At 49.5% G+C, this 27,769-nt stretch overlaps 2 long non-coding RNA genes across 3 annotated transcripts; one reads left to right on the top strand and one right to left on the bottom strand.

Moving 5' to 3' along the window:
• Nucleotides 1-261: 261 nt before the first annotated feature.
• On the top strand, nt 262-17,886 carry LOC102147353 (uncharacterized). 2 transcript variants are annotated; one of them, XR_001379647.3, is made up of 4 exons: nt 262-405; nt 16,108-16,316; nt 16,638-16,777; nt 17,094-17,886. It is a non-coding gene; the product is annotated as an uncharacterized lncRNA (long non-coding RNA). The 2 variants fall into 2 exon arrangements; XR_011422654.1 differs by lacking the exon at nt 262-405 and adding an exon at nt 855-1,049 and having other exon boundaries at nt 17,094-17,883.
• On the bottom strand, nt 4,062-9,077 carry LOC138916020 (uncharacterized). Its single transcript, XR_011422655.1, has 2 exons — nt 8,907-9,077; nt 4,062-8,204 (listed from the first exon to the last, which is right to left on the bottom strand). It is a non-coding gene; the product is annotated as an uncharacterized lncRNA (long non-coding RNA).
• Nucleotides 17,887-27,769: the final 9,883 nt, after the last annotated feature.

The raw sequence follows: 27,769 nt of genomic DNA, 5'->3' as shown, positions 1-27,769 counted from the left end.
ACAAGCATTTAATATACTTGGCTCTGTGCTAGACTTGGAGCAAATCTGAAGGTAATCCTTGTCCTGGGGGAAGTAACATTATATCCAGAGCGGCCGGAGAAGGCACACACACCTCCTCCCGCAGCAGGTGGCAAAGGCCTGTGAGCCGCGTCACCAGCTCCATTACGCCACAAGCACAAGACCTGAAAGACGAGCTTGTAACTCTAACTTGAAGGAGCAGGACAGAGACTGCGGTTTTGCTAATCCTCAAATTAAATAGCAGGACTTTTCCAGAGTAACCTAAGTGTGAACAGCACCGCGCTGGCGGCCCGAGGGAGCTCCTGCTCGTCGTTCCTCTGCTCTTCCGTGCTGTGCCCTCGGCACAGCCTCCCATTCTGTCTTCACTACTCACATCGCCAGCACCAGGTAAATATTTGTTTAATGATGTGAATTAAATCCTGGCTTCCAAACAGAAATGTTCTTTGGACTTTTTTAGTCCTTTGGAAAGGATCGAGGACGTCTCCTTTCATCGCCTCCTCCGGTTACCATCTCCCCCGCTCCTCAGCCAGGGTCCCTCCCCTTAGACGGGGAGAAGGAGGCAGCTGCAGGGTTCCATCTTGCTGTGGCTGGAGCTGGTTCTTCACAGTCCCCACAGGTAACCGAAAGCATCAGTGCCTAGAGGCTCTTTATTTGTCCTCTCCCGCCCCAATACGATGGGCTTTTAGCCTGGCTTGAACAGCACAGGACAAGAAAGTTCACTGTTTCCTGCAATAGCCTATTTAACTTTGGAAACAAAAGCTTTAAGAAAGTTATTCCATGTGTTGAATTGAATATGTCTCTTTTCAATTCCTATACACTGGTTTGAACTTCTGGAGGGCGTTCCGTCTTCTTTATGTCTCCAGCCGAAGCGCTGGCATGACAAAGAACAATGTTTGTGGAACAACAGGAAGCTGGAAGGGCCCAGGTTATGATCACGCTGGGAAGCTGGGACGCTGTGCCTGTCACAAAGATGATGCTCAGAATCAGAGGAGCAGATGCTATGGGAGGTCGATGTGGTTGGGTTTGATATTGTAAGTAACCCCAGCTATAAATCACAAAATAGAAAAACCCAGTAGGCAATCAGGAGTTGAGAAGAAAGTGATAAAAACCAAGGAGTAGATGAGATCATTCATGACCAGTGTGTAGTGAGAGAAGAATGAGACAATTATCGTCAAAGGAGCCAGGTTCATCAGGTTATAAATAAGTTAGGATTATGACATAATATTGGTTATAATAGGATAAAGGGTGATATTATACTAGTAAACCAACCAGAAAGGACTAAAATGTAAGGTTTGCCTTAATGACTGACGCGGAAGTGAAACAAGAGTGTAAGTAGGAGGGAGAGAGCATGTGTTGCCAGCAATTGGCCTGAACCTGAGACCCAGCCACGTGGTGGAGCCCAGCAGGTCAAGAGGTGGTGAGGCCACATCCTCCTGTTTCATGGAGGATGACAATTTGCCTGGAGAGAGGAAGCTTGCGTCTTGCTGCTTCCCCGAGACACCATACTGTTTCCCTGGACTGGGAGATGGGATTTCCTGGAAAGGTGTCAGCTGACAGGATTTAGGGAGCTCTGCTTCTTTGCCTGAAGCCTAGCGGGGCCTGGGCTGGTGTGAACAACGGAGGACCGGATGGGTGGACAGACAGGCGATAGGCCAGAATCACCAAAGGGAAGCTTTCGCGATTGTTGGGGGATGGAAATACGGCCCTAATGACCATTTCCTGTCACTCAGCTGCCCCTTTGGTCTGACCCACAAGATCTTTCATGGGAGTCCGAGGGGGAGGGGCTCCAGAGGAAACCTAAAGGGCCACTCTCCCGGGTGACACGAGCCCTGGAGCATGGCTTCGGGTCTGTCACATAAGTGGGGTTGGCTCCCATTGGCGAGAAGAGTTTTCACTTCCTCCAAGTCCAGACCCTGGTGGCGCTGGCTTAGACGGCCCTGCACAGGAGCGCTTCCGGTGCCGAGTCTGCGGCTCAGGGCGTCAGCTCCAGCTCTACAGAACACCTGGGAGGGATAAGCCAGACGGTGCTGGTGGCAGACGGTCGTAGTGTCCCCGGAAGGTGACCTCATAGAGAGTTGCAAAATGTACACATCACTTCTGAACTACGCAAAGAACATACAACTTCAATTCCCGTAGCTGATTTGAACTTCTGCAAGAGTCCCCACTACTTGGCAGCAGATATCGGGGAAAATCGTGAAAGACTCTGGAATGAGCAAAACAGATGGTTGGTACACCTTTCTGGGTTATTGTTGCCTTTCGTTGACTTTGAGCTATTTTATAACTCTGTAAGTTGTGGAATACTGATAGCAATATAAACATCTGCAAACTGAGTCTGGTGGAGATGCAGTTAATTACCACCCTGTGGATATTGACCAATTTTTGGTAGTCATTTCAGTCTTCCTGATGGCCTGTAAATATGGATGTGTTTGAATTCTCCTTTGAATTGGCTGTAAAATCTTACAGTTTCCGCATAACTTGAGTTAATAAAATCTTTAACACACGACAGTCATGGTTTTATCTTTAAAAAAATTTATCTTTTAACACAAGGGGAAATCAACGTTAAGCTTGACAGTTTATGACCTCGCTATCTCCTGGGTTAGTGTGTTTCAGGGACCTGCTCCATCTTTTTATTTTACCTGCCACCCACTGCTCCTGTCAAGGTGGCATCTTGACATGAGGGGTATGAGGTTCATGTGACTTGTTGTGGTGGAGAGACAAGATCTGAGTGTCACATGTACCTGTGTGGTCGTTGGCCATCATCCTGGTACCTTGCACAGGACACAGTGGACCCAGCGTCCACAATGGCTTCATCTTCATGCCAGGTCTCAGAGTCCCTCAACACAGCACGTGGAAACCTCCAGCTACAGTGTGTGTCCTGTGCAGGCCCTGAAGCACGTGCCTCCTCACGTGCTCTGTCTGACCGCTGCCCTCCACCAGCGCTGCGCTGCGGCTCCTTCTCCAGGCTGATGCGGCTGCATCCCAGACATGCTGTCGGCCCAGAGTGATCCCAGCCTTTCCTCTACCCATGTGGGTATTTCTGCCACTGAAGTGTTGGCTTGCAAGTCTGAGCCTTCTGCCGGCTCTCTGTCTCTTTTCTCCTTCCGTCATCCACCAAGGCCAAAAGGGCAGGAATTCCACTCGCTGTTGCTCCCTGAGGAACCCTTCCTGGCACTCCGCCCTGCCCAAGTGTCCCTCACTCTCCTCCTTTCCCCTTGGACTGTACTGGCAGAATGGCCGTTATGTTCATGATGTATAAAGAGAGAGAATGACAAACCCATGACGTAACAGCTTCAAAACATCACCACTATTTCACAGGGTATTGGAGTTCTCGAAAGTAGAAATCATCAGGGGAAGGAGAGCCGAGGAAGAGGGGAAACCGGAGGGACCAGAACAGAGGTGAAGGCGGCTCAGCAAGGAAGCTGACACCCTCCGGGCCGCTGTGAGTTCCAGTAGGGCAGTGTCCTCACGAAGACTCTTGCATAGAGGGCGATCACTCTGAATCACCATTAAAAAGGCCTATTACTTTATTTTGGGATTTTGTGCTTCTGAAAGCTTATATTGGCCCCGAGGGATAATTGCGCTTAAAAAAATTGCCTCTCAAACCACATGCTTAATATTAGGCTTAGAAAATTTTCCAAGAATAAACGTTAGCTCACTATTCTGTAGAACTTGGTTTCTATCGTCTCCTCACTAAAAAAAAAGATAGAGGCTGGCCTGGTGGTGGGCGGATTAAGTTTCCGGGCTCTGCTTCGGCAGCCCAGGGCGTGCAGGTTTAGATTCTGGGCATGGACGTAAACAGCGTTCATCAAGCCACGCTGTGGCAGAATTCCACACACGAAAAATAGAGCAAGATGGGCACAGGTGTTAACTCAGCGACAATCTCCCTCAGGCAAAAAGAGGAAGATTGGCAACACATGTTAGCTCAAGGCCAATCATCCTCACCAAAAAAAAAATAGAGGGATAGCATTTTACTATTTGAGTTTTCTTGAACTTTTCCTATTGCTCCTAATACCAGAAAACGAAAGAGACTGATTGTGATATTATACGCACTCTCAAAAGGCAAATAATATTCTCAAAAAGTATGAATTTCCATCAAGTTTCGAGGACTCAGATGATGTACGAATTCAAGTGCAGTGTGTTGAGAAGGTTCTAGGTTTCTGGAAGGTATCTTCGCCTTTTGCTCTCGAAGGGTAGGAGTCTGCGGCTCTGGATGGCAGCTATGACCACACTTCCTCAGACAACTCTGTTGACAGGTACAGGCAAAGCAGCTCCTTAGAGAATTTCACAGCAAGAACTGGTGGAAAATGGGATTGCAAATTGAACCAGTAAATGATTCTTTAGTGCAGTATAATCAGTCTTAATCCAGATATAATTTCCTATAAATTACATGACCTTATAAAATAAACTTACACACATGCGTACATGCTTAGTCATCCTGGAAATAAATGCTTGGCTCTTCTTCACGTAGAATGTATGTGTTGGACTCATCCTCAGAGGACGTCAGTGGCTACTGGTTCTTACCATTAATGGTAAAGAGACACACACAGGACAACTGGTTCCTCAGTAGCTCATGCTGTACCAGTCAGTCAGTCACTGTCGTATAAAATAAGCCAAATTTATACATTTATTGACTATATCCACATATGTGTACTCAGGTAGGTATATACTATGCCTACATATGTCCTTATGCACACCTCTCCATATAAGAACATTAACTCAGAAATCTTTCTTGTTAAAAACTGTGGAATATCTGTTCTCATCCTCCAACATTTGTGAGTGTCCACTCTGAGCCAAACCCTGGGAATACAAAGATGAGAAGGAGGCAGTCTCTGTGGTCCAGGAGGATGGATCTAGTTGGACATTTGCTTATTCTGCTGGAATTTGGGTCTTCGCATCCTGCCGTTCCTTGACCTCAGGTCTCTGCTCCACTGCACGGAGCACAGAGTCCCTCCGCCCAGCCTCGCCCCGGCGAGCTCTGTCTCCGGGACGCCACGGCAGGATCGCCAACGTCGTGCAGTCGTCACAAATTGCTTTCCTTTCAAGACACACTCTGAATCCTGTTGATGTTGGTCAGTCTCCGAAGCTCTCTGCTTCGTGTTGCAGAGACGAGGGTCTCGCGTTGTCTGATCCTCCCACAGCGATTTGTTTAGAACTTGGCAAGCTCAAGAAATGCTGAATTTGAACTCATAGGAGAGCTCTAAAAATCACAGACCTTGTTTTCATAAACACCAAGCTTGTTTCAAGGTCACCTTCACCACACCAGGGATCCAGGGTCCTCAGTGATCCCAGGGACAGTGGTGTGAGCTGTGCTCCAAGCAGTCTTCATGAGACCAGGGCCAGCTGTTGGGTGCCCCTCCTCAGGCAGCCTCACGCTGAACCCACAGGAGCGGTGAGGGGAACAGGGGAGGCGAGCCCTGGATCTGGACGCGTGCTGCTGACCTGGGGACCACGCCACGCCAGCTGCAGAAGAGGTCTGGCTCCTGACAGCAGTTCGACTGGAGTTGTTTGGGTGACTGGTCACCCACAGTGGAGGGAAAAAGCCCTTTCCTCTGCACTCCCGGGCTCTCCAGCCGGGGCCTGCAAATTACACTGACACAGGTGTGCTGGCAAGACAAAAACAGAGTTCATTAATGCACGCATGGTGCACACACGGGAGAACGCAATGAGGAGAAACTCAAAGGGGCGGTTAGAACTGGGGCTCGTACAGCATCTTAGTGAAGAGCAATATCTTCATAGAGAAGCAACAAGACGAAGGAAAAGGGGTCTAGGCTTTTAGGGGCAGCAAACTGCGGGAGAGTAAATGTTGGGGGAACCAGTGGGAGACGAGGGCTTTTGCGATGCGGTACCTGGGTTCCTCTGGTGTCGACCCTGCGCTGCCGAGTCGAGAGCCGTCTGCTGTGACGAAGAGTCAGCCTGCCCTTCCTGGTGGAGACCGGGAGCCCAGAGAGCTGCCCTGGGTCTGCTTCTTCTCAGCCGCCTTCAGCTCAAGGTAAGCCCCATGCCAGAGGGGTGGGCTTGGGGTGCATGTTCCGATCCCCGGCACAGCCTGGGAAGGGGGCACCGTGGGACAGCGCCATGTGCCCTGGTTCTCACCCGAGGAGCAGGAACTCGGGTTTGAAGAGGGGTTAAAGGGCCTGCCTCGAAGAATTGGCCCTTCTGTTGGGAGCCGGTGGTCTGGAGGACGGCGTGGTGCCGGCCAGCGCTTCCCGAGTGCTTCCCTGTGCCAGGGCCTGTGCTGAAGGGTCACACGCGTCGTCTAATCCTCAGGTGAGACCCTTGAGGTCTGAACCAATTTACTGCCCAAGGACCAGAGTTAGTGGCGGCGCCAGGCCTGGAACCCTGACAGTCCCTCCGTTACGTGAAGCCACTGGGCGGACGCTCCCAGCAGCACTGTGCTGTCGGACCTCACAGCCCGGTTTCTACAGACCAGGAAAGGAGGTGAAGAGGGTTTGGAACCAGGCCCTGGAGGGTGCACCACAGAGCCCAGGCTCTCAGACACGCCGGACCCAGAACTGCTTCCTCCTGTCAGCACAACGCTGTGCCGGCATCTGAGATGTGCTTCATGGTGCTGGCCATCCTCGGCACAAAGCCACCCGCTCCTGCTCCCTGCTGACGAAGCCAAAGTGTGTGTGGGATCAGGTGCTCTCCTCGCCCCCCCGCCCACGCTGCTCTCCAGGCACCATTCCGTGCCTCCTGTTTCCGTCTTTCTGGGCTTCCACTCAACCCATCTCAAGTCTCGTGTTCTGGGCACCTAGCAGGACCTGGCGCGGAGCGTGCTCTGAGTACACGGGCGGTGACCCGGGCAGGAAAGACAACAGGCCAGGTGTTGCCCTCCCAGAGAGCTTCGTATCAACGTGGTCACGGGTGCAACCAACCGAGGGGCGATGGAGTCGAGACCCGCAGGTGAGTCTCCGGCCTCCCCTCCTCAGAGGACAGCTCTGTGGAACCGTGAGGGAGCCTCGCCGTGGGGGCTGGGGCTGTGCCGTGCATACAGAAGACATCTAATAGGTGCTTGGCATCCCAGAGGCAAGTGTGCTGCAGCCTCTCATCAGGCAGCGTTCTCCCTCACTCTCCGCCCCGCCACGCGCACACCTGACGTCTTTTATAGAAGGAGCCAAGGAGAGAGGGACGCCTACCCTCCTGGTGCTTCTTGGCTATGTGACTTACAAGTCGCTCAGCCACCCGATCATTCGTTTTGTTATCTCTAAAACAGGAATTATAATAACACACCGCCTGACAACCTCATAGGGTTTTGTAGATCAAAAAAGAGTGCAAAGCTAAAGACCTTTGTACACCAAGCTGTGCTTGTCTGAGGCAGTGTCCCAGGGTGAGGAGTGCTCACGGATCCCTTCCACAGTCTCGGGGAACTTCGGCCCTCCTGACACACACTCTTGTGTCTGGGTTTATGACACGCCGGGCAATTCTCATAAAATTTCTCATAAAACCTTCAGTCTCCTTGGGGCTTCCATCTGTAAGATGAACACGTGCTGTGCCTTCAGGCCAGTGAGCAAAAACCGCATTCCTCTCGTCGCTGTTCTGAGAAGGAGGTCCAATCACATGGCCCCCAAGAAGGGGACTTCTGAAACCACTGAGCCAGCGCAGGGATGCGTGCTGTGAGGCAGGGGCCACTGCAGCTCCGTGATTCGTGAGGGGAAAGAGTGGCTCCTTTACAGGCACGAAGGACAAAGAGGCAGGATGTGCCAGGGGCCAGGGAGGGGAGCAGGGGCCCTGCTGTGGTGTCTGGGCCAGGCCGGGGGGGGGAGGGGCTGGGAGCAGCGAGCGGCTGGGGTCCTGCCCTCACACCCTAATCCCCATTAGTAACGACCTTCCTGGCTCTCGTTTTCAAGGGTGTAAAAAGTCGTTGCTGTTTTTGTGCCATAGCTGGTGAGGGCGCGAGGCCTCCCGGCTCCCGTTCGAGGCTGATTCTTGCCTGGACCGTCCAGAAGGCTCGGTCCCCTCATGCTGAGTCTTACAGCACCGGGTCCTCCATGGGGGAGGCTGTGGGCAGGGCGCCAACCTGGCCGTAAAATGCAAGCCTCGCCAAAGCTGTGTACGAGAATGCTCTCTTATCTGTCCCATCCCAGGAGCCTGAGGGAACTCTGCGCTTGGCTCTTTATCTCTGCTTGGCCCAGCATGGGCCCTGGGCTGGAATGCAGTCTCTCTGACCCTGAAGGCAGTTTAAAGACCTGAAAGAACAAAAGAATCACAAATATTTTAGGATTATGAAGGAATTTAGAGAGTTCTAACCCAACAGCTGTTTTTTTCCATAAAAGGAGAATGACTTTCGGAGACACGACTGCCACGTAAGGTTGAACAGGTTGTTCACTGATCAGTTCCAGGGCATCCCAGTTACACTGTTGTCTTGGAGACTTTTTGCACTGAGTGTGGTATGTCCTGAGGAGCGGGCGCCTTTCAGTGTGTGCATGGGCTCTGTGTGGACTCCAGGGAGAAATTGTCTTATTCAAGGGACAAAAAGAAGGAAACACTCCCTATTTACTTAGATGGTTAAGTAATGCTTAGTTGATTAAAGTCATTCGAACTATGGTTTAGTAACATTCACTGAGCATTTTCTGTGTAGGCTCAGTCACCATCTCTCACACACGGCAAAAATGAGACACAGAGAGGTCCAGCAGTTTTCAAAGGTTGCACAGCCAGTGAGTGGCAGAGCCAGAATTGGAGGCTGGGAAGTCTGGCTCCAAGGCCTACACTCGGAATCACCTCAATTATCAAGACGGCGTCTTCACTTAGTGAGGACGTGGCGAACCTGGAGAGGTCTCTGCTGGGAGAAGCTGAGAAGCCGATGGTTACCCGTGACCCCACCACATCCCACGTTGTCCAGCAAAAGGAATGAAACAAGGAGGCCCCTTGGGCTGCGTCCTCGCCCCCACCTGTCCCCGAGCTGCCACTTGGTCCTGGTTCACGTGTTTCCGGGCACGGCCACAGCATCAGAGAAAATCCAGGTTTTCCATTATACTGAGTTTTCTTGTCATGATGGATACACATAGACGTCACGTTTGAGTAATTATTTAGTTTACAAAGTGCCTTCCCGGCGACGTCCCCTTGTGAGCTTCCTGACACCTGAGGTGCGGACAGCTTTGTCATCCCCGTGTCACAGACGGGGCCTGAAGTCTTGAGGGTTCCAGAGGGTTCCGGAGGGTTCCGGAGGGTGCAGCAGAGATGTTGCTCAGCTTCTTCCTCCCACGTTCTCCCTGGACACCCGCACTGATGTGCCTTCGCCTATCCAGCCACAGAATTGTCTCATGTTTTAGTTTCATTGAAAAATGTGATTTTTGAAAAGCACTTTGCCGGATATGTGAGGATTTCCATGCGGGTTTTGTCAGGTGATCTGGGGTAATGAGGGTCCGGCCTGTGGGGGTTTATGGTGACACAGCTTTGGGATGACCTGGGAACTGCGTTTTCCCGCTCCATCTGCTCTTCGAGTTTACGTGCCTATGGGGTCAGTTCCTCAAACTTGAAGACTGATTGTTTTCCACCCGGGTGGGACCTGTGTGAAATTTCCCCCATTTTCTCTTCAGGGAATTTCAACTTAGTCACTGCCCTTGCCTTGGCTTTTGAGATTTCATGCACACCGTTCTCAATGGCACAAAAAGAATGCCCACAGAGGAAGCCCGGGGTCAGATGGCCGCACGCCAGGCACTGCAGCGACTACACCATCGGGGGGCGTACAGTGCAGTCTGCAGCCAGGAGCCTGCGACGCCCCTCGGACCCCCAGATCCGGGCTCTCCTGCACACCCCTCCAGCCCTCCAGTCGCTTCCACCAGCACCTGGAAGACTCAGCACTAGGAAGCATACACGGGGTCAGGAAGGGAAAAGCACACGCTTCTATGTCCTGGTCAGAGTCGTCCTGGTCACTAACCGATCTCCCCTCTCGTTCCCCTCCATTTCAGGGAGCGATCCTGACCACCTCCTCTGCCTCACATCCGTCGACACATCTCTGGAGACATAAAAATGCCCTGTGGGCACCTTGTAACTCCATTTCTTCTCAAAGGCTTAATTGGATTGGGGCTCATTTCTACTCCAGTGGACAGGGTCCAAGGAGACTCCCAGAGTTCAGGAAATGCTGTTCCAGTGACTCAAAACTTATACTGACTGACGTTATTAAAGTGTTTCTAGTTTGAAGCAATTTGTACTTTACCCGGTCTTCATGAAAGATTGTATTTCTTCTCTGGCGCGGGATGCCTCTTTGTGACCCGGGGTGAGTGACTTCTGCTGTCTCCCTCCTATTTCCTCAACTGCAGAAAACATGGCCGGACATGTTGACATGTGGATCTGATTACTCAGTAAGGAAGGTGACTGAGTTCTTATTTATAACGTATCTTGAAGATCATATACGTACAGCATAATTAGTAATACTCTATAATATTTGGTGTAACCTATGGAGCTCATGGCCTTGAGTTACCATGACTCATCCGTGCATTGTATTCAGTAAAGTCATTCTCAAAAAGGAAAGTAGCGCAAATAAAGCATTGGCCCAACATTTTGACCACACAGCAAATTGAAATAGGACCAGAGGAAAAATCCTCTTGAGTGGTGGATGTGGTTTCATAGACACAAAATAACCAAAAAGGCAACCTGCAGGGAAGACAAAGGACGTCCTCGGGGCTCCGAGGCTCCTGGATCAATCATGCTTTCCCAGAGAGCCCCACATCACGCAACTTATGCAAATCCTACGAGTGGGACCGTCTACCTGCTCGGGCACGCAGACGTCTCTGAGGAGGCAGGGCGGGAAGAAGTACCAGAGGCCAGGAAGGGAACGGCCTTAGGAACAGAATGCGTTGAGGGGAAGGACAGACGCCTTGGGCAAAATGGGTTGTTTATATTCAGAACTTTCTTGTCTTGATGTTCAACTGGATAAGGACGGGAATCCCTGAGCTCAGTCTGTGCCCCATGGAGGGGCGTCCTCTGTGAAAACGCATCTCAGCAAAGCCTCTTCAAAAGGGAGTTTTAACCCTAGGCCACTTTTAGCACGGTCAGTGAGAATAGAGGGAACAAAGTGTCTGCAGCAGCCGTTGCTAAAGGAACCAAACCCTCAAGCACGAGACAGAATCATCGCGAGGCAGACGCAGCACCGGTGAGCTCAGGGCCTTCCTGTGCCGTCTGCCACTGCCCACCGCTGCGGGTGACCCGTGTGCCGACTGCCCAGTCCTGCTCACCCAGCTCTCGTCGTTAAGGAGTGCACACATTTAAGCGTGCTTTTTGCATCCATTCTGATTCCCTCCTCATCCTTCAGGGTAGGAATGAAAACAGTCCACCAAGGATTCCTGGGACACACATCCCTAGTAGATCAAGAGAGACGTCAAGTAGAAGACGTCATGGACTTGTTCAAGTCCAAGAGACTCTGTGTGGAGGAGAATGGTGGCAACCGTTTCTACTTTGTTGAACTTCTACTTTATTAATCTGATGACTTTATTTAAAAACTGACTTTTTTTTTTGGTGAGGAAGATTCACTCTGAGCTAGCATCCGTGCCAGTCTTCCTCTGTTTTGTCATGGTTGATGAGTGGAGTAGGTCCATGCCCGGGATCTGAGCCTGGGAAGCTGGGCTGCCAGAGAGGAGTGAACAGAACTTTAACCACTCGGCCATGGGGCCAGCTCCTAACAAGCAACATTCCTTTAAATATTCACATACTTCTTGTCCCAATAAATCAAAAATATAGTTCCCTCAACTTTCATACATTGATTATAAACTTAAACATATCTAAATGGTAAATTAAAATCACAAATCAAGTATATTAGATTTTCTCAGTACGTCTCTGTAGCAGGCTGAATTATGGTCACCCGGAGATATCAGGTCCTACTTCCCAGAACCTGTAAATGTCACCTGATAAGGAGAAAGGGCTTTGCCGTTGTGGATAAGGAGCTCATGTGGGAGGATTATCCTGGATTACCGGGCTGGGACTTAGACACAGTCACCCGTGTCTAAGACAAGAATCATTTTTCTAGGATTGGAGCGACTGTGCCCTCCCAAGTAGAAGACATTTTCAGATCAGCTGTGTTTGTTGATGCCTCAACTCAGTTGTACGGACGAGGCGATTCAAGCCTGAGCCACTGTTTACAGGCTGAGGTCCTTCTGTGATAAAGCTCCCTGGTTTTGTCACAGGATTTTAATTGCCTTTCCTATTGACTTCATTTTTTTGTGACTTGGTGTCTTGAAGTTCATTTGGCCTGTGTATGGTGGCATAATCTGTAGGATAATTACGGGTGTCTTACGGGAGTTCACTACCCCAATAAGGAAAATCTAGCAGATTCCTTTCCTCGGATGGGCTGTGAGCTCTCTTCTGAACTGTCTTGAACGCCTTGTTGAGATTGCTTCTGAGCTGATTGCTATACACACCTCCTTGCTCCCAGCTCTTTCTACCTGGTGGTTAGGTGAGACCAGCAGCAGCGATGGCTCTTCCTGTCCCTGACACAACTCCAGGACTCCCTGGAAAGTGTGCTCACCCACAGTTTTATTCCCATGGTCCTGATTACTCTTCTACGAAGTCACTCAAGATTGAAACATTTCCTCCCATGGACATGTGCCACATGAAAGGGGGTGGCATTGGGTCCATCCCTTGAGGCCTTTCTCCCACTGTGTCTCCTTCGGGTGTTGACTCTGTGTTTGTGCCTACGGCTTCATGGATTGCAGATGACTGTTGCTCCAGGTGCTATGCAGGAAGAAGAGTGAAAACGGGCCACTGCCCCCGTGCTACCCTTCCATTATGAAGGCAGAAGTTTTCCCAAAATGCCCTCCCCAACAAAGCAGACTTCCATGCACCTCTCATTGACCAAGAGCATGTCATATGACCTCCTGGCTTCCAAGGAGACTGGGCACAGATGCCTGGAGATCCCAGTCATTACTGGAGTGGGAGAGCAAAGGAGACAGGCTGGGAAGCGTGACTGGTTAGCCAGCCCCTGCCACCACGCACTTCCCTCTCTCCCCAGACCTCCCCCCTCTGCTTCACCATTGACGTGGCTAACATTGCCCACCTTAGCGCTGGAGAATCGCCCCATCCAGAGGCCTGTTTCTCAGTTTGTGGTGCATGGCCTTTCTGTGCCAGCTTCACTGGGGACGCTTGTTAAAAGTATCCTGTGCTCCAAACCTGCTGCATCTGGCCACTGTCAAGGTCAAAGGTCCATCAGCCCCCGTCCTGAAGGTATGGCGGGGGAGCTGGGGGGTCTCATGTGATTCTCACGTACACTCAACTTGGAGAGTCGGTGAACCAGAGTCTTGTGTCCCAATTCCAAACTCCTGGGAGGGGCTCCTGATTGGCCTGTTTGGGTCTGGCACTTGCAGCCCTCCATCCATGTAGTTGAGGGGGCCGCTGGAAGGCAGGTGGGCTCGGGGCCCATGGCTGCCCTCCCACCAGCTACGTTGGGAGCAGAATCTCTAAGGAGCATGGCCCGGGCAAGAAAAGCAAATCCACCAGGTTCTCCACTGCAGGGCTTACAGTTCCCAGCACACAACCTCTCACCTCACAGGTACCCTTGGTGACCCCGGCGTTTGGCCCACTGGCAGGTCTCTCCTTGTGCACCTCAGGCACTGCCTAGGACCAGGTGCCCTGCCTCCCCCTCTTCTGGTTGGGCCCAGCGTGCCATGGAGACCACCGCATTTTCCTTCCTTCCCAACCATGCCCTGCACAGTCCTGGCCTCACTCACGTCGCTCAACGCTGAAGGCTGCAGGGCTCCTGGTTGGTGCATCACAATTCAGCCCACGTAGCAAGTTCAGAATGTTACAGCCACAAATCGGATGTGAAGAAATGTAATATTCTTTGTTTTTCTGTAATTAAACTCAGTTTAGTCCCATTTGTAGACTTGATTTTTACCGATAGCCTAAGGCTCTTAATCCTTCCATGTCAAGGTAACTCCTTAATTCTAGTTCAAAATTTTGCCCTTTTCGTAAGATGCTGTCAAACTCAGAGTTCTCCCTTTATCTCCCCAGCAGTGGCCTCAGGGTGCAGGAGGCTGAGGAGTACCCTGGTTCCTCTTGCAATTCTCTGGGCTTTGGGGACTCGTGGCCGCACCCAGGAGGCCTCACCGTCCTGCCCAGCCTTTGACACAGGGGGCTGGCAGCTGCTGCTGCCTCTGGTCTCTGCCGTGGTGTGATCAAGTATGAAGCCCACACTGTGTCCTCCTGCTCCGCTCCTAGACTCCTTGTGACTCACCAACTCCTACAGCCCCTCCACACCCCTACTTGGGATTTCAAAACTCCCAGTTGCCTCTCCTCATGATTCTGCAGTAAGCAGGACTCTGCAAGGCTGGGCTGGGGCCTGTCTGCCTGCCCCCCTCCCTCAGGCATTGCTGAGCCCTGATGCAAGAGCCATGTTGCTCCAGCGCCATCCAGGATCAAAGCTTTTCCACGAGACTGGCTGCTCTCTCAGGTTCTGCCTTGGAAAGTGCTATCAGGGGTCCCATGAACACACCGAGGGTCGTGACCACACTCCCCCTGAGGCTTGAGGCTTGACGGCAGCAGGAACAGGTTTCACTGCCCATGTCTTGTTCTTATTCCACACCCGCCTTATTCTCTCTGAATCTCTCCTCTTGCTATGGCTAAATCTTCATTTCCTTTTTGGGTGGGAAGACAGATGTATCAGCTGGCATTTTCCACTCTTCTGTGGCGGTCGATGCAAGCTCGGCACTCAGTCCACCAAACTGGGTTCTTGGTCAGTAAAGCCCAGCTCGTAGAAATCCATGGAGCCCTTTGCTTCTCTCAGCCAAGGCTGATTCTTCAAATAAAAAGCCCTTTGGCTTTCAGGGTACAGTGTCTACTCTGCGTTTGAGAAGTCCGGTCATTATTTTCATAGACTTCCCTGTTTCAGGCTGATCTGCTCTCCCCTGATAGCAGCTCACATGGAAAGTATTTTTGGTGCTTGAAACGTCTGGAGACGGATAGAACAAGGGGGAACACGTGATTGACACAAACCCTCTCGCCACCTCGCCCTTAGTTGGGCCGTCCGTGTTTAGCGTGTTATTCTTGTCTTTCCAACAGCCTAGAAGCTTCCTGACGTCAGATCGTGTGTTTTCAATCCCCCCCCAACCCCTGCCACTCCACAGGTGTCCGTTCCATACTCTATTCAGTGCCATGTTTTCCCCATTTTTCTTTTTTTGGTTTTTGCTGGTGATTTCATGTTTAAAATGACCCCTGATCAGAGGGCTGAAGTGCTGTCTGCATCCCAAGCACAGCAAGGTCGGGATGTTCCTCACACAGGAAACACGTGTTGGGTGAGCTTCATTCGGGCACGAGCCTCAGTGACGTTGGCCACGAGTTCAGTGTGAGTGAATTAACAACGTGTATTACATGAGAAGCCTTTAAAGAGAAAGGTACACAAAACAAGGTTATGTACTGGGTGGTCAATGGAAATGTTGTGACCAGAGAGGCAGGAACCTGACCCCGTATTTCCTCTAGGAGCAAACGCTCAGTGTTTGTTAATTCAGGGTTCCCGAGACTTTATAGAGTGCAACTACTGCAAATAACAGGGGTCAACCGTCTGTGCGCAGTCGTGGGACGATGGTCCTTTACCTCCATCCTCATCGTCTTCGTGACGCTGGTGTACTGATGGGCACCAAATAATGGACCAGGCAGAGAACTACATTTAGACACGGACACAGCTGCATACGAACCAGGTTCTATTTCTGGGCAAGTAACAATCTCTTTGAGTCTCAGTTTTCTTATCTCTAAAATGAAAAACTTTCAAATTTGTTTGGAAGGTTAAAACAAGATAATTTATAAGCCTGGCGTAGAGGAGACTTTTAATCAATGGTAGGCATCTCTGTAATTAGCCATCAACAAACAGTTGATTTTCAAGACAGACCTCACCAGTGTTTGAGTAGAAGCAGGTGACTCCCTGAGAGCCCAACGCTCACATCATCTGTGAGGTTGGGTATGTAGCATAGTGATTGCATTTGTCACTTAACATCACATCTCTGAGTTCATGGGACGGGGTTATCTTTAGGACTCTACCAGAGCAAGACAGAGGAATTTAGCCCAAATCAGTTTATCATAATTGATACCATGCCAGCTTGGACATCATTCGATGCACCAAGAAAAATACAAGTCTGAGGCTGCCTCTCTGTTTTTTTTTCCTTCCAGAAGAAACGATTTTAACTACACCCATCAGAAGATACGAACCAGTGAAGCAGCATTTTATCTAGCATCAGTGACTGCATGCTGTGAGAATTTTGTTGCTGTGGAAACCATGTTTGTGATACTGAAACTGAATCATGACTTGCTCTATCAGGTTTTGATGATCACAGAGAAATTACGGTTTTTACTGAGCAAACCCTTGTATATCAATAAAGGTAGGTTAAGACTCATTTAAATAAAAGTTTTCAAGAAGACCTAATTTCACAATAACAGTGAATACCACCTGTTAATACTTTTTTTTTCATTTTGGTAAAACTGAATTGGATGTTTTACGTAACGTGAGCTTACATTACACTTTATACAAATACTATCTCCCAGGTCTGGTCCTGATTTCCAGACTGTAGGTCCAATACCCAGGCAGCTGTCTGACAATCCTGGCACAGCCATCCTCCCCTCCTCTTTGCTGTCTTAGCAATGGTGTTACATTCAGCCTGTCACGGCCTGGGAATCAGCCCTCATTTCTTTCTTTCCTTCAGATCCAATTCTTTGGGACATCCTGTCACCTCTACCTTCAAAATACGTCCCCAGTCCAAGCACATCTCGCCCGCTACGGCTACAAGGCTGGTCCAGGGAACTGTTGTCTCTCACCTGAGCTGCCCCAGCTGCCTCCTGACTGGTAGGCCTGCCTTCGTGCTCTCTCCACCCTGGGCTCGCTCCTTCCTTCCTCAAAGTCAGACAGAGTGTTCTTTTTACAGACCCTCTCACCCCGCTACACACACACACTTAAAACCCTCCTAACATCTCCATTGTAATTCAAATAGGATCTAAATCCTGTTAGGGCCCAGGGCTTACCGGAGCTGGTTCCATCGCCATCTTGGACCTAATGCTGTACCCCTCTCCTGCCACTTACTACACCGGGCCTCCTCTTTGCCTCTGGAAAATGCAAAATTTGTTCTTATCTCACAGCCTCTTCTCTTTGCCATTTCCTCCAGCTGCAAAGGTTTCCCAAAACCTTGACCTGCTCTGCCTTTCTTCCTCATCATCCAGCACTTGGAGAAAACATCACCACTTCAGACGGTCCTTCCCTGACGGGCCAGCTGGAGTAGCTGCCCCCTGCAAGACACCTCTGCCCCGTTCTCCTGGTGTTTGTTTTCGGGGAATACCCCTCTCTGACTCCCCTCACCCCAACCCTGAGCCCGTCTTCCTCCTCTCCCTCTTTTCCTACTTGTTTGTTGGCTGCTTGCCCCAACCCCAGCATAAATGTCATTAAGATGAAGACTTCTCTCTTCCCCGCTTTAATTCCTGCGCTGGAATAGTGCTGGCTCATTGTAGGCGCTCAGCTAACCAACACCATTTACTGATTGGCTTCTGTGTGCCGGGCACTGTGGCAGCTTTGTCACCGGTCTGTTCCCTAAGCAGCTCGAAGGAAGTCTGAAGGTGCTTAACGCTCCCTCAAGACTGTTTTCCAGAGCTCTGCTGGGAGGAGATGCCAGCCCCGACTGGCCTGAGCCAGCCCCAGCCCCACTGCAAGGGCAGTGCCTGCGCAGACGACCTGAAGATGACCAGAAAATGCCCTTTTCCTCATCTTAACACTGAAACCTCCGCCCCAGGAGGAGCCTAGGCCTCGTTAGCATAACATGCGATGTATGTGAGAGCATGTTTCAGACGCCTCCTGCACCAGGTTGTACCACCTCTGTGTGATGACAAAACTTCCCTTTCAAATACTCATTCCCCACCCGAAATAAAGGACCCGCCTCCTTCTGTTCCGGGAGCCATGACTGTGGATAGAATTCTGTGTCGTCTCCTAATTTGCTGCAAATGTGCTCTGCTTTGTGTGATGACTGCTGCTGGTGGAGCGTCTGACTTATAACTCACTGGGGAGCAAACTCATTTTGGTTACAAACTGGCCTCCATTTTTCAAAACAGGCCCTCAAAGGCTCCAACATGGAGAAGCCGAGGCACAGGAGGCCACGGGACAGCGCTCGTTGGTGGGGGCCTAGGCTGAACCCCTGGGGTCTGTCTGATTTCAAAACCCGTGCTCTCTGGTTCCACGTTGCTGTGGTCCACTGCGTTTTCAGGCCCCACCTCTGTGACTGAGCATCCTCGTGCTTCTCTTTCTTGTTTGGTTTCATCAAACGGCTGCCTTCCTGCAGCTTCTGGTTTCTGGTGTCACTTTTGCGGAGAGTGATATTGATAAATTTGCTAACAGTTTGGATTATTTTCCTTCATAGATATGACATAATTTTTATTTAAAGATTGGCTCTGAGCTAACACCTGTTGCCAATCTTTTCTTTTTCTTCTTCTCCCCAAAGCACCCCAGTACCTAGTTGTATATTCTAGTTGTAGGTCCCTCTGGTTGTGGCATGTGGGAAGCCGCCTCAGCGTGGCCTGACGAGCGGTACCATGTCCGTGCCCAGGATCCAAACTGCGAAACCCTCGGCCAGCGAAGTGGAGTGGGAACTCAATCACTTGGCCACGGGGAGGCCCCAAGACATATTTTCAATGAAACACAATAGTACTGACTTAGTGGAATCATGGGAATGAGTTTTTCTGAGACAACTGTGGCTACAGACAACAATATTTGCTAGTTTCCCAGGTGACTTTTCTTGCGGCTGGCTCTGTTACAGTAATTGAACCCACTTGTATCTGTGTTTCCCCCTTTCTCCACTTGGTTTTCATTTTCTATTTCCATTTGTATAGAACATCAATTTACAGACTTCAGATCCTTTTTAAAAGTGGGTGTGGGGAGTGAGGGAGTTGGAAGATAAGCCAACTGTAAATGAACACTCGCCTTTGGAACTACCCTTGCGCTCGAGTGACGTGCTCCTGAGCGCCTTACAGACAGGTGACCAGGTGACTGGCGTGAGGGGTCATGGGGAGAGGGAGCCGGCCTGACCGAACTGTGGCAGATACTCCAGACTAGGGCCTCAGTACAAGCTGCGTTTTGATATCTCTACTTGGGCGGTGGGGGCAAATCCCAACGCCACTCCTGGGCGAGAATCACTGGAGAGCAGAGGGCAACGGGCAGATTTCTGTCCACAGACCACCCCCCACCCGCCTTGCCTTCAAAGTCCACAAACACCCCAGCATCTTCCCGCTGTGCCCATCCTGCCACCAGCAGGCAGATGGGGCCCAGAGCCCAGAATCCGTGCCCCCGCCATGCCCCCGCTGCCCACTCAGGCCTGAGTTAGTTGTTGATCTCTTGGGGCAGAGGGACCAGAGGAAATAGAAGGGAGGAAATATGGAAGACCCAGGACTTACTCGTGGGCTTGGAAAGAAGCCACGAGGCTACACTGTGGGATCCCCAGGGCCCCGCTCCGGCTTCCGTGACCCACGGTGATCCAGACCCTCGGCCTCTCTTCTCCCTTCGTTATCCTCAGCTTCTTGGCGCCAGTTCACACCCTCCTTTCCTGGACTCTCCGAGGTTCGGGGCACCCCCTCACCACTCTGGGACCTCGTATCTCTGGGCTGACCCTTCCCGGCAGGGTGTGAAGGGGCCCAGCGGGCCCAGCTGTGCTGTCTCAGTGAAGCCCACTCTTCCTTTGACGCTGCCATGCCTCCCCCTCGCCTCCATCAGACTTTAAGACAATCAAACCAGTTCTGTCACCTGCAGCACTCGCCCTCCCCAGCCACCAAGTGCCGAGGTGTGCCAACGGGACTTTTTAGGGCCCGGAGCCCGAGCCCTTTAGTTTCATGCATAGGTGCGTGCACAGGATGTCAGGCAGAGCTACACCAAGCGTGGGTGGCTCCCGCCTCCACCTCAGGGTTTCAAAGCCTTGGTAAATTAGAATTTACCTCTGCTTGGTGGGTTCTCAGTCTACACTGACGGAAGGTCTGCACAACTCCAGGCAATTTAATTACGCTCCAAGAGCTGTCTCTCTTTTCCCTGCAGGTAGTTAGATCAGATAACAACTTAACACAAATATTTAACCCCTTTTGATGGAATCTATTAAAAAGAAAGTTCAATGGGCATCAATCAGCTACATGAAAAACTTTACACAAATAATTATAATTTCTATGTAGTAATTTTAAGTTTTACAACTTTTATTTAGTAAGTAAAGGAGAAAAATAGACCAAGTTGTTGAAACAAAGAAGGATAAGAATTACCCTAAGTTATTTTCAACATTTCTAGGCATTTCGGCCGACAGGCTTTTAAAAAATAAAATCCTATAGAAGTGTTATGAAAGTAAGCACGTTTCCATGCTTCGCACATCTTGACCATTCTTACAGTGTAACAGCACTGTCACTGTCACACGAATGGAGGCCATTTATTTACTGTAAAACGAGTCTCTATTTTTCAGAGCACTTTCGCCATTGACAAGAAACATAGTTTTCCCCAGCAAATCAGGAGCACATTCTGGCAGGTTGCCTGCTTTTTGTCACATCCTTGGATTTCGAGCATGTCCCTAGGATAGGAAATCCTATTGTGATTGTGATGACCATGCACCATTTGATCAAATGATGCTCTATGACTTTGTTGACGACATCTCATGAATTTTGGTTCTTTCTTATTTTTCCATATTAAAAAAAATTTAGCATTAAGATTTCTTGAGCTCAAAACTTATTTCCTCCTGACCTGAAAGAGCAAGGACTGGAGCCAAGCGGAGGAGGAGTTTACGAGCTGCTGGGGGCACTTCTGTCTCCTCGAGGGGGGTGCTTCCCTTGTGGGTGGTGGGGGAGGTTGTAGGTTTTAGGTCTCCTGTCAGCCTTGGCTTGCTGCTGCTTCCCCTCCTGGCAGACAGCTAGGCCACCTGACCACAGCTGGGCCAAGATGGCAGACACAGGCCCAGCTGGGCTCCGTGAGGCCAGGACCAAGCTGGAGAGAGGGTCAGTGCGTCGTCGTTCCGTGCGTGGCCCACCCCGCTGCTGGTCTTCCGCTCTCGCTCCCTCTGGCGTTGGAGCGGCCTCCCGCTTCTCCCTTAGCTCCGTCCTCATCTCAGGCTGTGGTTCTCATAGCCTGGTTCCTTTTGGTTCCTGTTCTCAAACTCCTCCTCTGGTAGTTGCACAGACAACTGTGACGTGGTGATTTGTAATACGAAATAGATATTTGGTCTTCGACCCGTTTCTGGCACAGAGCCACTGAAACTCTTGGAATTTTCCATGTTGAGAGCCATAAAAGTGTCTTTTGTGGTGACAAAACGGGTGACAATTGGACGGCACCTAAGGCTGGAGGCTGGTTGCCTGGAGAACCAACCATGAATAGAGTGTTAGAGATCTCAGTCCCACCTGCCGATTCCTGGGGAGGCGAGAGACGCTGCAGCTTGAATCAATTGCCAATGGCCAATGATTTAATCAATCATCCGTATGTAAAGGAGCCTCCATAAAAACACAAAATGACGGGGTTTAGAGAAGTTCCCGGTTGGTGAACATGTGAGGTTTGGGGAGAGTGGTGCACCTGGAGAGGGCATGGAAGCTAGATGCCGTCTCCCCATATCTTGCCCCATGCATCTTTCCATCTGGCTCTTCCTGAGTTATGTCCTTTTATAATAAACCAGTAATCCAGTGAGCAACATGTTTCTCTGAGTTCTGCACAAGAATTAAACCCAAGGAGGGAGCCATGGGAACCTCCAGTCTACAACCAGCTGGTCAGAAGCACAGGTGACAACCTGGATTTGTGATTGGTATCTGAAGTGTGTGGATCGGGGTGGACTGCCTTGTAGGATTGAGTCTTTAATCCATGGGATCTCATGCCATCTTGGGTAGATAGTGTCAGAATTGTAGGAGACCCAGCTGGTGTCAGAGCATTGCTTGGTGGTGTGGAAAACCCCCACACATTAGAATTATTTGCAGTCAGAATCTTAACAACCCAGATTTGTTTCAGTACTGGAGTCCATGTTGGGCGTTGCCATTCCCTCCTCAGGAACCAGATCCTGACCTGACAGCTGGGTCCTGCTCTTGGCTGAAGTCCTGCCTGCCTGCCAGACCCAGAGGATTGCTCCTTCATAGTCTCTCCATCACTGTCATCAACTCCTATTTACTAAGCTCAATATTCTTGGGTCTTAGTCTTCAAATATTATCCTTTCTCTAAAAAAGGGGACTCTTCCAGTGCTGGCCACCTTATCTGTTCTCTAAGTACCTGTCCTACACCAGTGGTCAGAACCACCTCCTGGTCACCATCCCTTCTGATCCTGGCTCCGCCGTCCTCAGTTGGCACATGCCCCCACCTCTCGGTGCCTCTTCCACGTCTTTGCATGGAGAGAATGATGGCGTTTGCCTCACAGAGTGGTGAGGATGCAATAAGTTAACATGAGTAGAGTGCAGAACCCTGACGCAGAGCGTTTGATACGTCTTAACTTTATTATGTTAGAAGATTTCTCTCCAAGCACTGTTATCTCCAGTGGCCTCAGACCAGGGTCCAACTGCAGGGATGGACGAAGGTGGACAGGGGCCAGCTCTGGAGCTGCTGCTTCCAGGAAATCTCTAGGAAATCATGGATGGCATAGCAGCCCTCCTACGAGGCCAGGCTAAGCTGTGATGTTCGCTAGGTTGGGAGGGTTACATGCATTTTCAACTTATGATATTTTCAACTTACCATGGGTTTATCAGGATGTAACCCCATTGTAAGTCAAGGCAGATCTGTATGGCCATCCCCATAGCCACGGCTCTGTGTTGAAGCCTGACAGGAAAGATGAGGTGGGAATGGTTTTCCTAAGTGTAAAGAGACACAGTTACGTGGTGTTTGTGGTTCCATGATAATCATTCCTGATTCGTTTTGTTCTGTTTACAGTCTTTTAATCCTTTCAGATGTGTGCCTAAATTTCTTGTGCTGAATTAGAAAAATAAAAAGTTGCCACGGGAATATTCTAAAAATGGGCAGGAATGATCCTTTAAGTGCATACTAAGCACAATTAGAAGTCACACAATGCAAGTGACAAGAATTGGAAATGACAAAGAAGCCCGTCAAGTGGAAAAACTCCCAGTTAATTCTGATCTTCCCATGGTGCCAGGTCTGAGACAGCACCAGAAATAGCAGCAGGTCCTGGAAGCTAAGCTCGCAGCCTGAATGGGACGCGGAGATGGGAGGAAACAGCGATGAGGCGGCCGGCTATGCCTCACTCCTTTCAGCCGCTCTTGTGTACACAGGAAGCAGCAGCAGGCCTGTCATCATTCAGGACAAAGGATGATGATGTAAAGAGAGTCCGAAACACAAAGATCTCCAATAATCATCTGTAAGTCATGCAAACCGCCCATCTGACACTTCATCTGATTTATCTTTTGAACTTCAACTTCTCATGGTGTAATTTCCTTGGCCGTGTACCCCCTTCTGTTCCCTGAGAATGAGACACACTTTCTTGTTAATCAGGGTCCAGAGGTCAGTCTGATGAGGCTGGAATCCGTCCCCCAGGGACATCGCAGCTATTATTTTAAGGCCTTTTCTGACTTGGCTCAAGGACAAAATTTTGAACTGGTTCTAAATCCACTTTAAACACCAAAAAAGGGAAGGTCTTCGAAGAGAGAGATTTTTGTTTGGTTTACTTTTTTCCTTTTTTACAAAAACAACAAACATTGAAGCAGGTTAAACAAGGGGCGTTAATGTCCCTTTGAGATCACGTGCACTCTGAGACTCTAAACGTCGCCTGTCCCATGCCCTCACTTGACGCTGGTGTTGGCACAGATAACACATTTAAGCTGCTGGTACTGCTGAGCTTTTCTTATCTGTAATTGCTTCAGCCACTTTTTTTTATTTATTTATTTTTTAAAAATTTTATTTTTTTCCTTTTTCTTCCCAAAGCCCCCTGATACATAGTTGTGTATTCTTCACTGTGGGTCCTTCTAGTTGTGGCATATGGTATGCCGCCTCAGAGTGGTTTGATGAGCAGTGCCATGTCCGCGCCCAGGATTCGAACCAACGAAACACTGGGCCGCCAGCAGCGGAGCATGTGAACTTAACCACTCGGCCGTGGGGCCGGCCCCCTTCAGCCACTTTTTTTAAACTTACATTTTCTCTTATGTTTTGGGACATTTTTCACTAAAGACCAAATAAGTTAATAATAAGTTGAACGTTTTGAAGCTCTCTTTATAAGGATTATTCAGTTTTAAAGAATTGCTTTTTCTTTATATGCATCTTTTTAGAATTTTCAGTGTACCCTGACCGGTTACCTTTGTAACTGCGCATCCACGTGGAAGCACCTGGTATACGTATACTTTTAGCATCTGAGTCCTTGCAGAGCGATTTTCTGGATCACTTTTCTTCACTCCTTTGAGAACTGAACACGGGCAGCTCTTGTTGTGCGCACGTCGTGTTCACGGAAGCTGGTTTGTAGCTGAACCGTGCAACGCGAGGGCTGCCATGGGCTTTCTTTAAACCTCATCAGGATTCAAACACCACTTTTGGGGACTGGATTACCTTCGTATTCTGATAGCAGTGGCATTTTTCTCGAAGATTATGGAGAAGTTACTCAGACTGCCTCTAACAAGCGTACGTTTCCTCTGTTGATACCTGCCTCGGCGCGCAGGACAGACACGACGGCCCCTGTGCAGTTCAGGGCCCCACCAGGTGGTTCAGCTGGAAGCTGGCTCCTGGTCAGCTCTTCCCAGTGTTCACAAGAGCGGGGATAGCCCTCTGAGTGCCCTTTTGTGCAGCTGACTTCTTCCAAGGAGCCTGGCAAGCCCACGCCGCCACCCCAGATGCTCCTCACCAGGAATCTGCGGCCTGTGCATCTAAATCAGGGAATGGGTGAGGCTCTGGGGCAAAATCCCTCCACATCTGTGGACCTAGAAAACTAGAAAACAAGTTATTTGCTCCTCAAATGTAATAATGGGACAGGCATGTAACACCAGTTCTGTGCATCACTTACGAGTTCTGCCCTGTGGGAAGGACACAATTCCACGTCCCTCACTTCTGATGATCTATCACCCGTGGTGCTCTGTACGTCCACATTTCCAATGATGTTATAAGATTATGAGGATTTCCGTATGTTCTAAGATGGCATAGCTTCTCTCCACTATGTTCCTCACTTCCTTCTAAACTCTCAGTGGAAGTCAAAATCCACATTTCTACAAAAGTCCATTTGAGGCAATCTAGGCTTCTTCTGCCTCACTCCCAACAGTGCCCCCAGCCGCTGCTGGTCTCTGGGGCCACTTGCTCATCTTCAGGGGTTGTCACAGCTGCACGCCACTTCCAGGCACCGAAATCTGCATTGATTTCTTACTGCTGCTATAGCAATCACCACAGAGCCAGTGGATTAAAACAACACAAATGTGTTACCACCCAGCTCTGCAGGTCAGAAGCCCTAAAATCAAGCTGTCAGCAGGGCTGTGCTCCTCCTGGAGGCTCCAGGAGAGAATCGGTTTCCTTGTCTTTTCCAGCTTCTAGCAGCCACCCACGTTCCTTGTGCGTGGCCCTTCCTCCATCCTCAGAGCCAGCAGCGTGGCATCTTCCGATCTCGTCTCGCTCTCTGTGTGCGGCTCCCATCACCACGCCTCCTTGTGACTTTCACATCCCTGCTTCCCTCTTCCAGGAACCCTGTGACGATGTTGGGTCCACCCAGATAATCCATTCTGGCTCCCCATCTCGCCGTCTCAAGCCCACAGGTGTTGGGGATTAGCAGTAGAAGTAATTGGGAGTCCATTATTCTGTCTACCCCAGCCACTTTTAAGATTTCACTAGATTTCTCATCTTCAGTAAAAACAAAATACTAAGTGACATTGGAATTTTGAAGTCAGGTGACGCAGAACTATCAAAGCTACTGATTCCCAGGATTATTTACAAGTTATCGTGTTTTGGAAACATCCAGACAAAAACTCTGGCAGAAATTAAGAGTTGGCTGATCCATCGCTCACTTCTAACCCTCTTGTCCCCTTATTGCCTCCACAGAAAAGGCCACACTCCCTGGACCAAGTGACACAGTTCTTGCCAACGAGATAAGTAAAAATCCGCTGGGAACTTTTGGGAAATTTGGCTTGCATCATTAAAAAGGACTTATATCTTCCCTTTTTTGGATACTGACCTGGTAATTGGAGCTTCAGCAGCCATGTTGTAATCATGAGAGAAAGGCCGGGCTAGGGAATCTCAGACGTGCAGGCCCTGCCATTGCTGAGCTACTGAAACAGCCCCAGCAGCCGCCCCAGCAACTTCCTGTTACGTGAGAACAAGTGAGCTCACCTTGTTCCACCCACTGCATTCAGGGTCTCTCTTCCTTACAGCTGGGCAAATAGAATAGCAGTTTAAAGAAGTACCTACCTAACCCTAAGTGCCACATCCCCAGAGGCCATGTGTAGGCCTAATGAACATTTTAATGGATAATGACTTTATGCTATTACTTGATAATTTTTAGACTTATTAATGGACATTTTCAGACTTATTAATGGAACCCCCCCCACCCCCACCTTGAGTCAAACCAATAACTCAAACCCACAGACCAGAAATACATTGTTGGCTAATATAATCTGGCTGAGGAAACCTTGCCAAGTACTTTTCTTTTTAAAAACATCTCCTATTTTTATGTTTGATCCTAGCCCCTGCTTGTCCTTATTTCTGTAATAAAAAATCTTTTTCTGTCTCTGTTTACACTGGACTTGGTTTACTTATTTTCTTACCATTGTTTTTCTCGGGTCATCAAGTTTTGGTCCTTTCAGTCCTGAGATGTCAAGGTTCTGTGTCACTGGAGAAGCAGAAATGTCTGTTTTTAAAGGCTGACACCCCTTCTCTCAGAGGGGCTTTCTGAAAGGATTGAGCGGCGCACCAGGGGTGCGAATGGCAGGCAAGCCCCTTAGCTCCTGCTCCCCCAGCGGCAGCCGGTTTCCATGGAGCATGGACTGCAGGCTCATGGACGGATGTGCACGCTGACTTCTGAAGACCCCACGGCCAGAGGCTGGGTGGTCTGCGTGGTTTATGTAGAATTGTGTGCATTGTGGGACGCTTGAGCGGGAGCCTGAGAAACAGACAGAAGGTGAGAGAGGGGTTCAGTCGTCAGCCAGTGTGCACAGAAGTTTTAATCGTAAACGTCTTCAGTCCTGTCTCAAACACGTTAGTTAAACTGTGAGAGTTCTTCCTAATGTAAGTCTTGTGATGCTAGAAAACGCATGAAAAATTTTATAATTTCAGCCCTGTTTCCAGCAGACACACTTCAGAGCTATTCATGTATATACATATGTATGTACATATTTTTAAAAATCGGCCCTGAGCTAACATGTGTTGCCAATCTTCCTCTTTCTTTTTCTTCTTCCCAAAGCCCCCAATACATAGCTGTATATTCTAGTTGCAGGTCCTTCTAGTTGACATATTTTTTTAAATTTTAAAATGCCACAGATTTTAAAAGCACCATCAATTTAAATATAGCTCTTTTTTGTTTTTGGTGGAGGGAAAAAACCCAAACTACATTAATTGGACAAACCAATTCTTACACAGCCTACTTTCAGAAAGATTTAAAGTATGAAGGGTGAGAATTTTAGTCTTGAAGGAAAAATGCAGTTCTTGTGGCTGCACCAGAGAGCTCTGGGCTCAGATTCCTCATTTCGAATGTGAGGAATGTGAGCTATGGTGTTGGGGGGTGGGTTGATGGGGGCTGCCAGAGAGAAATGCCGAGAGAATTATGAGAAAGGAAAGGTCAGATCACACTTGCTCAATATTTACAACAGATTTAGGACTTGGGTGTCTTCAGGGAACCGTAAGAATTTCCTGAGTACGTTTTACATGTCCCTGTTTATTTGAAGAAAAACGGAACCT

This window comes from Equus caballus, chromosome 10 (assembly GCF_041296265.1).
Source record: "Equus caballus isolate H_3958 breed thoroughbred chromosome 10, TB-T2T, whole genome shotgun sequence".
Lineage (NCBI taxonomy): Eukaryota > Metazoa > Chordata > Mammalia > Perissodactyla > Equidae > Equus > Equus caballus.
The sequence above is the reverse complement of the archived record's forward strand: the minus strand, read 5'-3'. Positions and strand labels throughout refer to the sequence as shown.